The sequence below is a fragment of the Panicum virgatum genome, chromosome 4N (genome assembly GCF_016808335.1).
Source record: "Panicum virgatum strain AP13 chromosome 4N, P.virgatum_v5, whole genome shotgun sequence".
Taxonomy (NCBI): domain Eukaryota; kingdom Viridiplantae; phylum Streptophyta; class Magnoliopsida; order Poales; family Poaceae; genus Panicum; species Panicum virgatum.
Window position 1 is genome coordinate 32,738,495 of NC_053148.1, and position 13,051 is coordinate 32,751,545.

The following is a 13,051-nucleotide window of genomic DNA, read 5'->3' on the forward strand; positions in this document are numbered from 1 at the left end:
CGGCCTGACGTTCACTCCTAATGTGGCCTGATCTTGTCTGGTGGGCTTTGAGAGAAGGCTAAAGAGAGGCCCAATGATGACAGTTGAAAAAAAAGGCCCAATCACCACTTGGCTCATGCTTTTTCTTTTACTGAAGGGTTTGAGCTTTGGGGTCGTTTTTATCAGCAGTTTTATCTGTTTTATGCAAAAATCGAGGTACCATAGCGTGAGCTATTTTGTAAGCTGAGTTAAGCTATTTTTATAACTTCACTAGCTTTAGCTTCATGGGTAAAACTGTTTTAGGAAAAGCTTTCCAAAACGACCCCCTAAACATTAACTTCTTTTCATGAACGCGAATAACCATGCCATAAACTAATAGAAATAAAATAGCACCTTCATTTTTGTTATGAAGTATGAGACTCATATACATGTATGCATTGATCTTTCGAAGATTTTTCCTTTGAAGCCACCTCACCCCAAAAAATCATAGTATCAAATTCGTTTCCAAACATCTATCTATATTGTGTTTCCAAATTATTCGTCTTGCGGCTGCACCCTATATTTTTTTATTTATTTTAATTTCTTCCTGCATTACAAATATGCCCCAGCATTGGCTTACCACAGTCCCCACGCTCGTGTCGCCCCGCGCGGGCGGCTCGGGCGTTCCGAAACCCTAGCCGCCGCCTCGCCGCCGCCTCCGTCCGCTGCGCCGTCGCCGGAGCGGGCCGTCGGAAGCCCGTGCAACCCGCGATGAGGGTGGCGGCGGGGCCCTTCGTCTTACTTCCGGCGCTCTCGGGTGGGTGCGGCCGTCCGGTCCGCCATTGGAGGCTCGCCGGCAGGTGCGGCGTTCCGCGGTCGCGGATCCCGCAGGGCCTCGGATCCAGCCCGGCACTGGCCGGATCCGGTGCTCGCGCTGTCTGCGCACGCGTTTGGTGGTGGGTGGCGTTGGGGGTGGCCTGGCGCGGCGGTGGTGCTGCGTGGTGGCGAAGTGGAGGCTGCGCGGTGCGGTGTCGGCGCGGTGACAACGTGGCGCAGCGTTGTCACGGGGCTGTGCCCCATGGCTGCTCCCCAAGGATCTTCAGTTGGTTGCTGCGCGTGCGGCGGCTTGATGCCCACTTTTGGCGGCGACGGCTTCGCGGCCCGGTGCGGCCACGACATGTGCTGGCTATGCGGGACGTCGGAGGCTAGGGTGTGGCGCCCCTGGCTGCTCTGGAGGTCAGTGGGCTGCAGCGGTGGAGGTGCGACCGATGGGGAAGAGGCAATGTGATGGTGCCAATTCCGCGGTGCGAGGTGGCACGGCGGCGTCGGCCCCAGGGAGGCTTCCCTGGTTTGCCAGTGGTGGGCGTGCAGCTAGGGACACGATCTCCGGACGAAAGTCTTGCCGGCTACATGCTGGTGGCGATGACGATGGCATCCGAGGGCGTCATTCTCCGCATTGGTGGCGTCATCTTGAAGTCTGTCCCTGTTGCACGGTTTTTCTCTGGGTGAAAACCATGTCCACTTGTTGGACGAGCGACGGCGGTGCACTTGGCGTCGTTACCTCTTTGGAGGCATCGTTGGTGGAGATCCACCTCGACCAAATCATGGAAAACTCGCCGGTGGCCTGGTAGGGCGGCACAGTGCAGAGTGGGAAGCTCAAAGGGGGTTGCCGAGCTCAAGCGGTGGCGACCGAAATCATGTTGGTGGCAGAGGTTGTCGCATGAATGTTGGTTTTGGCTGCTTGTAGCGGGCTGCGGCGGCTAGCATTGCTTGGCAACTGTCGGTTCGGCGTGGAACTGCGTTAGAAGACTGCGCTTGCAGCAACAACACTATGGGATGACTTGACTTGCAGCGGACTGCGGCGGGTTGCTTAGCATTGCTCAGTGACTTCGGTGCGGTACATCGTCGAAAGATGGCGCAAGCGACAACTTGGCTTCCTGGCATGTTGATGGAGGCTGCGTGCGCGAGTGGTGCAACGAGATGCTGTCGTTCGGCTGTTGATGGAGAGCTTGGAAATGGGGCAAAATTTTCATCATCCTGATGGCGATTTAATAAACGGATCCGTGACTTGGAGTACTGTGGCGGACGTGGCGAGGCCCCGCGTGCGGTGTCTTCTGCGAGGCGACGAGAGCGAGGTGGAGTTCAATGGCAGATGTGACGAGGCCCTGTGCATTGTGTGTTCGCGGTGGTGACTGCGAGGCAGCCTGCGTGCGGTCCGGATTCAGTGTTTACACCCTGTCAGATGGTGTGTGATGTTGCAGTGGCACTACGGCGTCGGGTCCTGCATAGCGGTGTCCTTCTCGGTACGGTGCGGTCTGTTTCTCTCATTTCTCCGTCGATACGGGGCTATGCCTTGTTGGCAACTTCATGGGATGGAAAAGGTTGTTAGCCGCTGCGGCTAAGTTTTGTTTCTGCCTCCGGCCCTAAGCAGCCTGAGTTGAGTTGTTTTCGTCGCATGTTGATGCCCCAATCCAACCCTCGGCGCGTGTTTTTCTTTTTTTTCTTTTTTTTCCTGATTTTGGCCTTCCATGGACATAACCTTGTATTTTTCCTGATATATCAATGTTGTTCGTTAAAAAAAAGCATTGGCTTACCATGAGCCACTACTTGCTATGTCGATCGTACCAATGTTTAGAATTTCCAGCGAGCCAAAGCCTGCTAACAACTATTTGAAATAGGGCACACCTATTTATATCCAGGTACTCCGTCCTTTCCAAATTGTAGCGTTTTGGTAAATCTAATTGACCTAGTAATTCGGAATGGATGTAGTACAATTTAGCTGCTATATCTGTTATATTATATTATGATCCAAATTCTGTACAAGAAAAAAGCCAACTTCCGACGGAGCGGAGCGGAGGCCCGTCGCCAGGAGGCTTGGGCCGGAGAACAAAACTTCTGTTTGCTGAACTGTGTGGAGTTGATTCTTGCATTGATCTATTCTGTGACAATCGAAGTGCTATATGTCTCACCAAAGATCAGATGTTTCATGAGAGGACAAAGCATATTGATGTCAAGTATCATTATATTCGTGATGTTATTTCACAAAGTAAACTGAAGGTATTCAAGATCAGCACTTATGATAATCCAGCTAATATGATGACTAAACCAGTTCCTGTAGCTAAGTTAGAGCTTTGCTCAAGTTTAGTTGGTTTGACAGCTTAGCCCAAGAGGCTATTTGGCGCCAGGAGTTTTGTTATTTGTTGTGTTCAGGTGATGATTTGATATATGCTACAAGAAGGAATTTGTCTCAAGGTGGAGTATGTTATATTGTGATTCAAATTCTGTACAAGAAAAAGGCCAACTTCCGACGGAGCGGAGGCCCGTCGCCGAGAGGCTTGGGCCATCGCAGAAGCCCAAGCCAGGGACGCCGGGGGGAGTCCCCCCGGCGGTATGGTACATATACCCTTGATTAGGGTTTGCTCCACAGCTCATTATTTCTCTTGTAAGCCGCTGTAACACCCCTGTGTTAATCGTCTCGCTAATCACGAGTTAACTCGCTAATCGTGGACTCAAATTCGTCGTTAACGCTAATCGCGTTCGCTTAGTAAACATCTAATTAGCCGTGTTCGATCTCGTTTTTGTCACCGATCCGAGCTTCAAATCAACTTTCGCCCAAAACGAAAGTTGTAGATCTTCTTTTCCTCTACAACTTTTATTTTGGCCAAATTTCATGTTCCCATATGAAATTTGGAGTTTCAGCTAGTCGAATTCGAGTTAAAATCATTCAAACGAAGAAACAGTGCATCTCCTGCTCGGCACTGTGCAGCTCGCCGGCCATACCGGCAACTGTGCTCGTCGGCGCCTCCTCCACGCGTCGGCCGTCGACGATCCTTGCACGCTGCGCTGCGCGTCCTTATCTGGTCGCGGTGCCGTCTCCGTCTTTTCCCCTTCCATTGTCTTCTCCTTCCTCGAGCTCACGCGTAGCGCAGAGACGAGCTCGAGCCGTCGTCGTTCGTCGCACCGGCCGAAGCTCGCCACCCCGCATCGATTCGTCGCGCCCGGAGCTGCGCAGACTCGCCGTCCACCCACTCCGACCACCCACGAGCGCGACCGAGCCCTTCACCGGCCGAAATCAAGCGCTCAGACCACTGCTCGCCATCACCGAGCCCGCCGAACTTCGCCCTCGCCGTCGAACTCCCCTCTTCGGCCTCCTTTCGCTCAAATCGAGTCGCCGGTGAGCTTCTCCGCGCTCTCCTCTCCCTTCCCAACCCTATCCCCGCTTGAATCCCGCACCGCCGGAGCCGGAGCGCCGCCGCGCCGCCACGGAAGCCTTGTTGCGCCGCCGGCGCACGCCGCGCGCCACCCCTGCGTGGGCCTGCTCGTCGCCGCCGAGCGCCCCGAGGTCGCCGAGCACCCCTCGTCGTTGCGCCGCCCCCTCCCGCTGGCGCCTTGCTTCGCCATGGCCGGAACGGCCCGGCCACCGCGCGCCGTCGCGAGCCGCCATCGCCCCTGGCCTTGGCGCCGCCGCGGGCCGCCTGCGCGCTCGCCCCTGCGCCGCCCCGCGGGCGCCCTCGCTCCGCTGGGCCGCCCTGACCACGGCCCGGCCAGGCCGCGCCGCTGGCCGGCCGCCGCCGTCGGGCGGGGAGCCGCACCGCCGCCGAGCCTGGCCGTGGCCACGGCCCTGGCGCGCGTGCGAGGCAAAGCAGGGGAGCGCCCCTCTTTTGCTCCCTCTGTTCCAATGACAAGTGGGGCCCACGGGTCAGAGGATTAGGGGTGGGGTTATTTATTTCTTTGTTATTTTCGGCTGAAACTTTGTAATTGCTTAATAAATCAAGGAAAAATCCTAAAAATGCAATCCAAATTTTGTTAGGTTTCTAAAATCAAGATCTTCAGATGAAAAATACTTGTGCAGGTGAAATATCACTTTTACCCCTACTAAATTTAGGGTTTGCGTTTAAGCTAGGTTAGTTTGTATCGGTTGTTTGGTTTGTCTATAAATCATGAAAATTTTATGTTATCTTACTCTTTGCACGTGTGGTCCACTGAAAAATTTGCAGGTGCATAATCTATGTGCATGTTCGTGGATCTGTTGCTGTTTAATTTCTTTTCTAGGGTTAAAATGAATGCTCTCGATCGTCAATAAATGATGTTAGCTAATTTAATTTTCATGCATGGGTAACCTCATCAAAGCAAGTTTCTGTTTTAATCCATGCTGCTCTAAGCGAGTTTAATAGTGGTTGTTTCGAAGGAAAACACTTCAGGCTAAAAGGAATTAGCAACCGAAACCTCATTTCAGCACGGCACCTTTCCTTTGAACCATAGTCTTGGAATGCTGTTTACCAGTCTTGCCTATGCCCTTAACTGTGTGTGTTGCATTTCATTGTACCTTTTCATGAGTTTCATGCATGACATATTTTATTCGTGTAGACGCTGAAACCGACGTCATCTACGAGCTGATTGCCGGGCCGGTCCAGGAGCCTTTCGCAGGAGAACCGCAGCCAGAAGAAGTCGTTAATCAAGCTCCCGGAGAAACCACTAACCCCGCTGACCTGCAAGGCAAGCCCCGGAGCATAACCTTTATTTTCAAGTATTCAATGTTATTATTTAAGTATTGTGCATTAAGTTTTTAGGAGTTGAATGAAACCATAGTATGCATGTTTCTCCCTAAGTACCTATGAGCCTCTACTAGTATACAGGCACCATTAGAAATGCTTTGCTAATTAGGGACCCGGTAGAAGTCGAGGGATTCCTGTCACTCGCGAGATATAGGTCTTGTTACTTATGAAAAAGTTACTGAAGAAGGAATCAGTGAGAAAAGAAAGGAAAACTGGAGACCGGGCGGAGATGAATTGGTTATGGATATGGAATGGATGGAAAGTAAGCCTCCGCCTGTGTCGCTTAAGGACCGTTCCGTTGTTGGCCCTTTGACTGAGGATTGAACAGTACTAACCGCATGCCGAGAGTAGGAGGTAGTCGAAACCGGTAAGCTCAGTACCATATGTGCACCGGTAGGCGGACTTGATACTGTCTTCACCAGTGGAGCTAGTATACAAACTCATGGCTGACCCTTCGTTGGTATCGGTGGGGCTAGCAGTCCCGGGTCGCAGGGCAGTTCACCTATTCGGTGTGCATATGTGAAGGGTTGGTGTGTATAGCCCGACGGGGCATATATGTGCCGTGTTGGTTAGGTCCACCTTGCAAGGTTAAATCGGATCGATTCGCCGTGACTCGCGGATATGAGAGCCTTGGTCAATGCGTCGCATCGTAGTAAGGATTGAATGGACAGAAAGAGAAAAGTTGGACTTTTGTTGATGTTCTTAAAAAGATAATATGATTAACCATGTGTGCTATAGAGAATTAGGCAAACCTAGTTTCTAGCTATCAACACAATTGGAGCTAAAATATTGAAAGTAAGGATCCAGTGTAAATAGCTTTTCAGCAAAATAACCCAGAGCCAAAGAGCTATGCATGTCTAGGTAATGGGCTAAGTATACCCATAGACGGGTAAGCCTTGCTGAGTATTAGAATACTCAGGGTTTGGTTGTACCCCTTTTTAGCAGGCTATATTCCGAAAGACTTCGAGGAAATCAGTGCGTCCTGGAGTGGTCAGCCTCTTCCTCCAGGTTGGACAGTCGAGTGGGTTCCGTCTCCTCCGTGAAGTGAAGGCAGGTGAGCCTCACATCAGTGGGCAAGATGTGAAGCTCGTCTTTTGCCATCGACGTTATCTACCGTGCGGTATTTTGAAGTTTGTTTCAAACTGTTTGTGTTTTCCGCTGCGTTTGAACTCTGTATTCGAAAGGTAACTCTGGCTGGTAAAGCTTTATTGTAAATTAATTTGGAGACTTTTATTTAACTCTGGTTGTAAGTTAAGTTTGAAAACTTTTGTTGCTTGTAATCCCCTGTGCTCGTCTTTTGGCGAGAGTTCCTGTGCAATCGATCCTGGTTAAAGCAGGCAGTCTGAGAGTACTGGTAAAGTGCAGTATCAGAGGAGTAAGTTTAATGGTTATTTAGTGCACTTGATCGGTATTATTTGGACTGTTCTGTGACAGCTGGCATCAGAGCTAATTGCACTGGGGGGTGATTACTTGAGTGCTTAACTGCAAAATTTTTGGGTTTTGCGAAAAGTTGACGCTAGATGCGCTAAGGAATAGGATAGATAGTTCGTATGCCCTAATTATGTGTTATAAGTTAGGAGGCATCTAAGTATCTATTTTATTCCAGCACTTCCAGCATTTACTTCTCGTTAAACCTTACTTTTATGCGCAACTACTATTCTGTAACGACGCACCTACGCTGAGGTAAGCAAGGTGAGCATTCTGGTAGTCCTTAGAATAGCCCACGTGTTTCATACGTGCGCGGATCCCGTATGATGAGCATACGAGGAGGTGATAAGGCTCAATTCAAACGAGCCTGTCGCTATCTGCCGCCTGATATGGAGTGCGGATTTCTTACCGTGTGATTGTGATCACGGCCATCTCGTAAGGCAATGTTACGAGATGTAAACCTGTCATGCGGTTGGCCATGACCGTGACCCTTGGGACACGTCTACCCTTGGATGTCCCGTAAGGTGAGTGTACGGGAAGTGAATACGTTGTTATGACGTATGCAGCGCTGCCCATTCAGCGTCGAACGTTTGGGTGCCGTCTCTATAGTGGACGGTAATGTATGGGTGAATATGTGGGAAACTGCATATGCGTTACCCGTGTGGCGTAGGACACATGGGGGCCGTTCGTGTGTGCTGGCACGAAGGGTCCAGAAATGGATATTTATATCTCTCTTGTTGTCTTGGTTTGTCTGCAGGAACACTAACTTCGTTAAGCGCGTTATGAAATCCTTGATCGTAGGAACGACTAATATTTATAGGGAGAGTACGTAATTGTGCCACCGATTGTTCTCGTATACCATATTTTGGTGCTTGCTTGGGTGAGAAACGATAGAACGTGCATGCATCTTGGCATAATCTTGAGTTTGATTGATTGTCATGCCTGTCGCGTCGTTTGCTAAAATGTGATGCTTTTACCTAAAGGTTCACCTAGAATTTGTGTTGTTAGTAGTGAGACCTATTCAATCTGCTAGTCTGACCCTGGTTGAGAAGATCTTTCTCAGCGGCTTTGGATCATATGAGAACCTTTCCAGTAGATCTTAGCTTGTCCTTCAAGTCAACCTCTTGATTCATGTCTTGGACCAATTCCAACAAGCCACTGTTACTTTTTGTGGCAAAGCCTTGAGTTTGCCAACAAAGTCCTTCAATCCATCGTTCAATGATCGGCCTATCATTGATTTCGTAATCTATATTGTTGGCTATTTTGATTCTAACACCGGAACTTTGTACATTCCATTCTTGCTCAGTAGTTTGGATAAATTAAAAAGGTTCATGACAAAATAACTTTTGAGTAGAGTCATTGTAACATCCTGCATCACCTCATTGGTCAGTGCATTGTGTTGCATCATGATCGGGAATGCGTAGGCTGACTAACGGGTATGCGTCCGAGTACACTTCGGGTGTCTTCGATTTCGTTAATTTATCTCGCTGTTGGCACTATTGGGTTGCTACTATCGGTTTCTCTTGCAGTTGTGTTTAGCTACATAACCTTGATGCCGCGACGGAACCTAGGGCCTCATGTGTGCTGCAGCCACATGATTGAGCCACTAGGAGCGCGCTGGTGCCAAGGTATATGTGACATAACTCACTGCAATCCCCTTTTATGCAACCTTACTAGTGTCCTAACTTCTAATCCCTCTCAAGGGTATAGGGTTAGCGAGAGGTTAGTCTCGCGCAAGAGAACGGTCCTAAGACGCGTGTTGTATTGTGTGCATTGCAAACTCATGCGTGTATGCATCATATTTTATGCACCTCCTATATGCATAAAACATGGGCATCATCATCCTTGCACCATGGTGTATGCATCATTGGGCCAGCATCATAACTAATGCATCAATTCATATGCACCATTCCATTGTGCATGGAACATTTTATCATCGTGTTGCACCAGCATTGCAATCATGCATTCCAGGGGTGCATCATTATCCGAGCCATCAAGCATTTGCACTATGGGTGAACCATTTTATCTTTATTCCTTGGTATGGTGGCATTGTACTGGCATAAAGGAGCATGTTTTGTGTAATTCATCAGATAATATAATCCTGAGCAAGGATATTCCGAAAACACCTCCTAAACCATCCTTCCGTTTTACCCTCACTTGTTATTCATGAGCCTTGTGATGAGTCTCAATGACATTTGCTCTCCTCGTGTTGCGATCTCTGCGCTACGATGGCTTGATTGCCTTGTCTCAGCATCATTCCTTGCTTTGTTTAACCTTTTCTTCTTGAACAGAAAATCTTGCATCACTCAATTATCTATTCTACTCGAAGAGTCTCGCAGAAATTGAGTCCGGTTGTTTCTTAAAATCTTTGTCGTCATCAGGAGGCGTCCCTGACTGCATGTAAAGAATGGTTTTGTGTAATGCTAATCTCCTTTTCTCCTTTAGCGTCAAAATCGTTCCGTGGTAAATCACGTCATTGCCTTATCAGGTAAGTCTCTGGAAGGTACATCAGTTTTGTTCTAGGTGTCTGCTGGTTTCATTTATAGCTCTCGTAGGTTCCTGAATGGTTAGCAGACTTGGTCTCATGTTACTGTCCAACCGGACCAAATCCCCTATTGATCGGTAATCAGGTAATCTCATCGGTGGACGGAAGTTGTATGTGAAGCTCAAGCAAGAATCTTATTTCCTGCAGTCTGTGGCAGCTAATCCCTGTTGCTCTCAAGTTATGCCCCGTTTTTGGATCACCTCCTTGCTATCCCTCCATCTTGTAATGCTTATACATGCACGATCTATATGTGCTACAAGAGATTCTCGTTGGAAGTATGCCTGACGGCGCCGCAATGAAACCAAGAGCCTACTCTGAGCAATCAACACATGCTTGTACTACTCGACACACGCTGGTATGGAGATTGCTAATTATGATCCCTTATACCACTGTGTCGGTGTGATATCTCCTCATGGGCATTTTCCCGCATCTATCGTTCGCCGTTTTGCCTAGAAATCTCTATACCGGACCTAAAACTAGTGAGTCTTTCTTCCGAAGTTACCAAGGGGATCTTTCAAAAAAAAAACTGCTAATGGACGAAAATGCTAGAAGACTAAAAGATGTGGTAGACAAAGGACCTTGGTTAATTTACCGAGATGATCAACTAGCTGGAGCTAAGGTATTCTCAAAAATAGATCTACGATCTGGTTATCATCAAATCAAAATCGGACCGGTGGATATACCAAAAAAAAAAAACAGCATTCTCCACTCATTATGGTCTTTATGAGTATTTGGTCATGTCCTTTGGATTAACCAATGCTCCAGCCTACTTCATGTATCTCATGAATTCGGTGTTCATGCCAGAGCTGGATAAATTCGTCGTGGTATTCATTAATGATATCTTAATCTATTCCAAGACAGAAGAAGGACATGCTCAGCATCTTCATAGAGTACTCCAGCGTCTTAGGGAACATCAGCTATATGCTAAACTCAGCAAGTGCAAATTCTGGCTAGAGGAAATTTCTTTCACCATAGTAGGAAATTCTGGTTTTGGACTACATGTGTAATCTTGAGTTCCCTAAACGACCTTGCTTAGTTTGGGCTAGAAACTTGCGTATGCAATGTTGTGTATAGCTATTTATGTGTATGAGGTTTGTGTGGGTCCTCCCGAAATAGAAGTTGTCCTGCTGCTAAAGATGTCTCCACTTCATTCTGTTTCTCAGGTGAATAATGGAGTATACAGTGGGAAGTAGTAGAAAGGAACCTGGTCAGGGGCACATCAACCTTCTACCTTCCGACGTCGTGATAACCGAAGCACCAATGAGGCAATTTGAGCCTTGCCACTGTTGCAAGATGTACGACCGCCCTTGTCTACGAAGCAGCTCCACAGAAAAGAAAAGTGAGCACAGCGAAGGACTTGAAGAATATACTAACCCTAGACCGGAAATAAATTGGAAGCAAGAAAAGAAGCAGAATGTTTATTCGGACTCCTTGATGCCACCATCGCGACTTCCGATGGGACTTAAAGATCACCAGGTAAATTGTCGGACTCCCAAGCTCGGCGCAGGCAGCATAGACTTGAGTGGATGGGAAATTACATGCACAGAATTCTCTCCACGTGGTAGAAGGCAAGTTAGAAGTACTACTGATGTCGACCCAGCTATAAGAGTAAGAACTCGTTCACCTGTTCGGAGATCAATGAGGTCAAAGAAGAAATGTCGTTGCACCGGATGTCAACCTTGTTTCAAGTGTGGCGAATACGGTCATTTTATCCGGGACTGCCGTTCATCCACTTGGAAAGATCCACCGAATTCGGCTAGTACCTCTAATAATCTAAACTGGACAAGGATACTATCCGATGTTCGTAGGTCGGGAGGTGACTCAAGACATCTACTTCGGATGTTAGCTGCACAGTATGAACCATCTACACAAGGTCAGAGGTCAAATAAGCAATGCGATAGAAACAAGTCCGGCACATGGTACCATCGAGAAGGGATGGTTCACACTGAATGCGCTACCCCTAAGAAAGACTCCAAAGGTAAGTCAGTTGGGGAAGGTAATTTTTGGATAGTGCTAATATTCTGGGTTAACGAACATCTTCCCTCCTTATCTGTCACTTACGCGCGTGAATCTCGGGACGAGATTCCTTTAAGGGGGGAAGGCTGTAACACCCCTGTGTTAATCGTCTCGCTAATCACGAGTTAACTCGCTAATCGTGGACTCAAATTCGTCGTTAACGCTAATCGCGTTCGCTTAGTAAACATCTAATTAGCCGTGTTCGATCTCGTTTTTGTCACCGATCCGAGCTTCAAATCAACTTTCGCCCAAAACGAAAGTTGTAGATCTTCTTTTCCTCTACAACTTTTATTTTGGCCAAATTTCATGTTCCCATATGAAATTTGGAGTTTCAGCTAGTCGAATTCGAGTTAAAATCATTCAAACGAAGAAACAGTGCATCTCCTGCTCGGCACTGTGCAGCTCGCCGGCCATACCGGCAACTGTGCTCGTCGGCGCCTCCTCCACGCGTCGGCCGTCGACGATCCTTGCACGCTGCGCTGCGCGTCCTTATCTGGTCGCGGTGCCGTCTCCGTCTTTTCCCCTTCCATTGTCTTCTCCTTCCTCGAGCTCACGCGTAGCGCAGAGACGAGCTCGAGCCGTCGTCGTTCGTCGCACCGGCCGAAGCTCGCCACCCCGCCTCGATTCGTCGCGCCCGGCGCTGCGCAGACTCGCCGTCCACCCACTCCGACCACCCACGAGCGCGACCGAGCCCTTCACCGGCCGAAATCAAGCGCTCAGACCACTGCTCGCCATCACCGAGCCCGCCGAACTTCGCCCTCGCCGTCGAACTCCCCTCTCCGGCCTCCTTCCGCTCAAATCGAGTCGCCGGTGAGCTTCTCCGCGCTCTCCTCTCCCTTCCCAACCCTATCCCCGCTTGAATCCCGCACCGCCGGAGCCGGAGCGCCGCCGCGCCGCCGCGGAAGCCTTGTTGCGCCGCCGGCGCACGCCGCGCGCCACCCCTGCGTGGGCCTGCTCGTCGCCGCCGAGCGCCCCGAGGTCGCCGAGCACCCCTCGTCGTTGCGCCGCCCCCTCCCGCTGGCGCCTTGCTTCGCCATGGCCGGAACGGCCCGGCCACCGCGCGCCGCCGCGAGCCGCCATCGCCCCTGGCCTTGGCGCCGCCGCGGGCCGCCTGCGCGCTCGCCCCTGCGCCGCCCCGCGGGCGCCCTCGCTCCGCTGGGCCGCCCTGACCACGGCCCGGCCAGGCCGCGCCGCTGGCCGGCCGCCGCCGTCGGGCGGGGAGCCGCACCGCCGCCGAGCCTGGCCGTGGCCACGGCCCTGGCGCGCGTGCGAGGCAAAGCAGGGGAGCGCCCCTCTTTTGCTCCCTCTGTTCCAATGACAAGTGGGGCCCACGGGTCAGAGGATTAGGGGTGGGGTTATTTATTTCTTTGTTATTTTCGGCTGAAACTTTGTAATTGCTTAATAAATCAAGGAAAAATCCTAAAAATGCAATCCAAATTTTGTTAGGTTTCTAAAATCAAGATCTTCAGATGAAAAATACTTGTGCAGGTGAAATATCACTTTTACCCCTACTAAATTTAGGGTTTGCGTTTAAGCTAGGTTAGTTTGT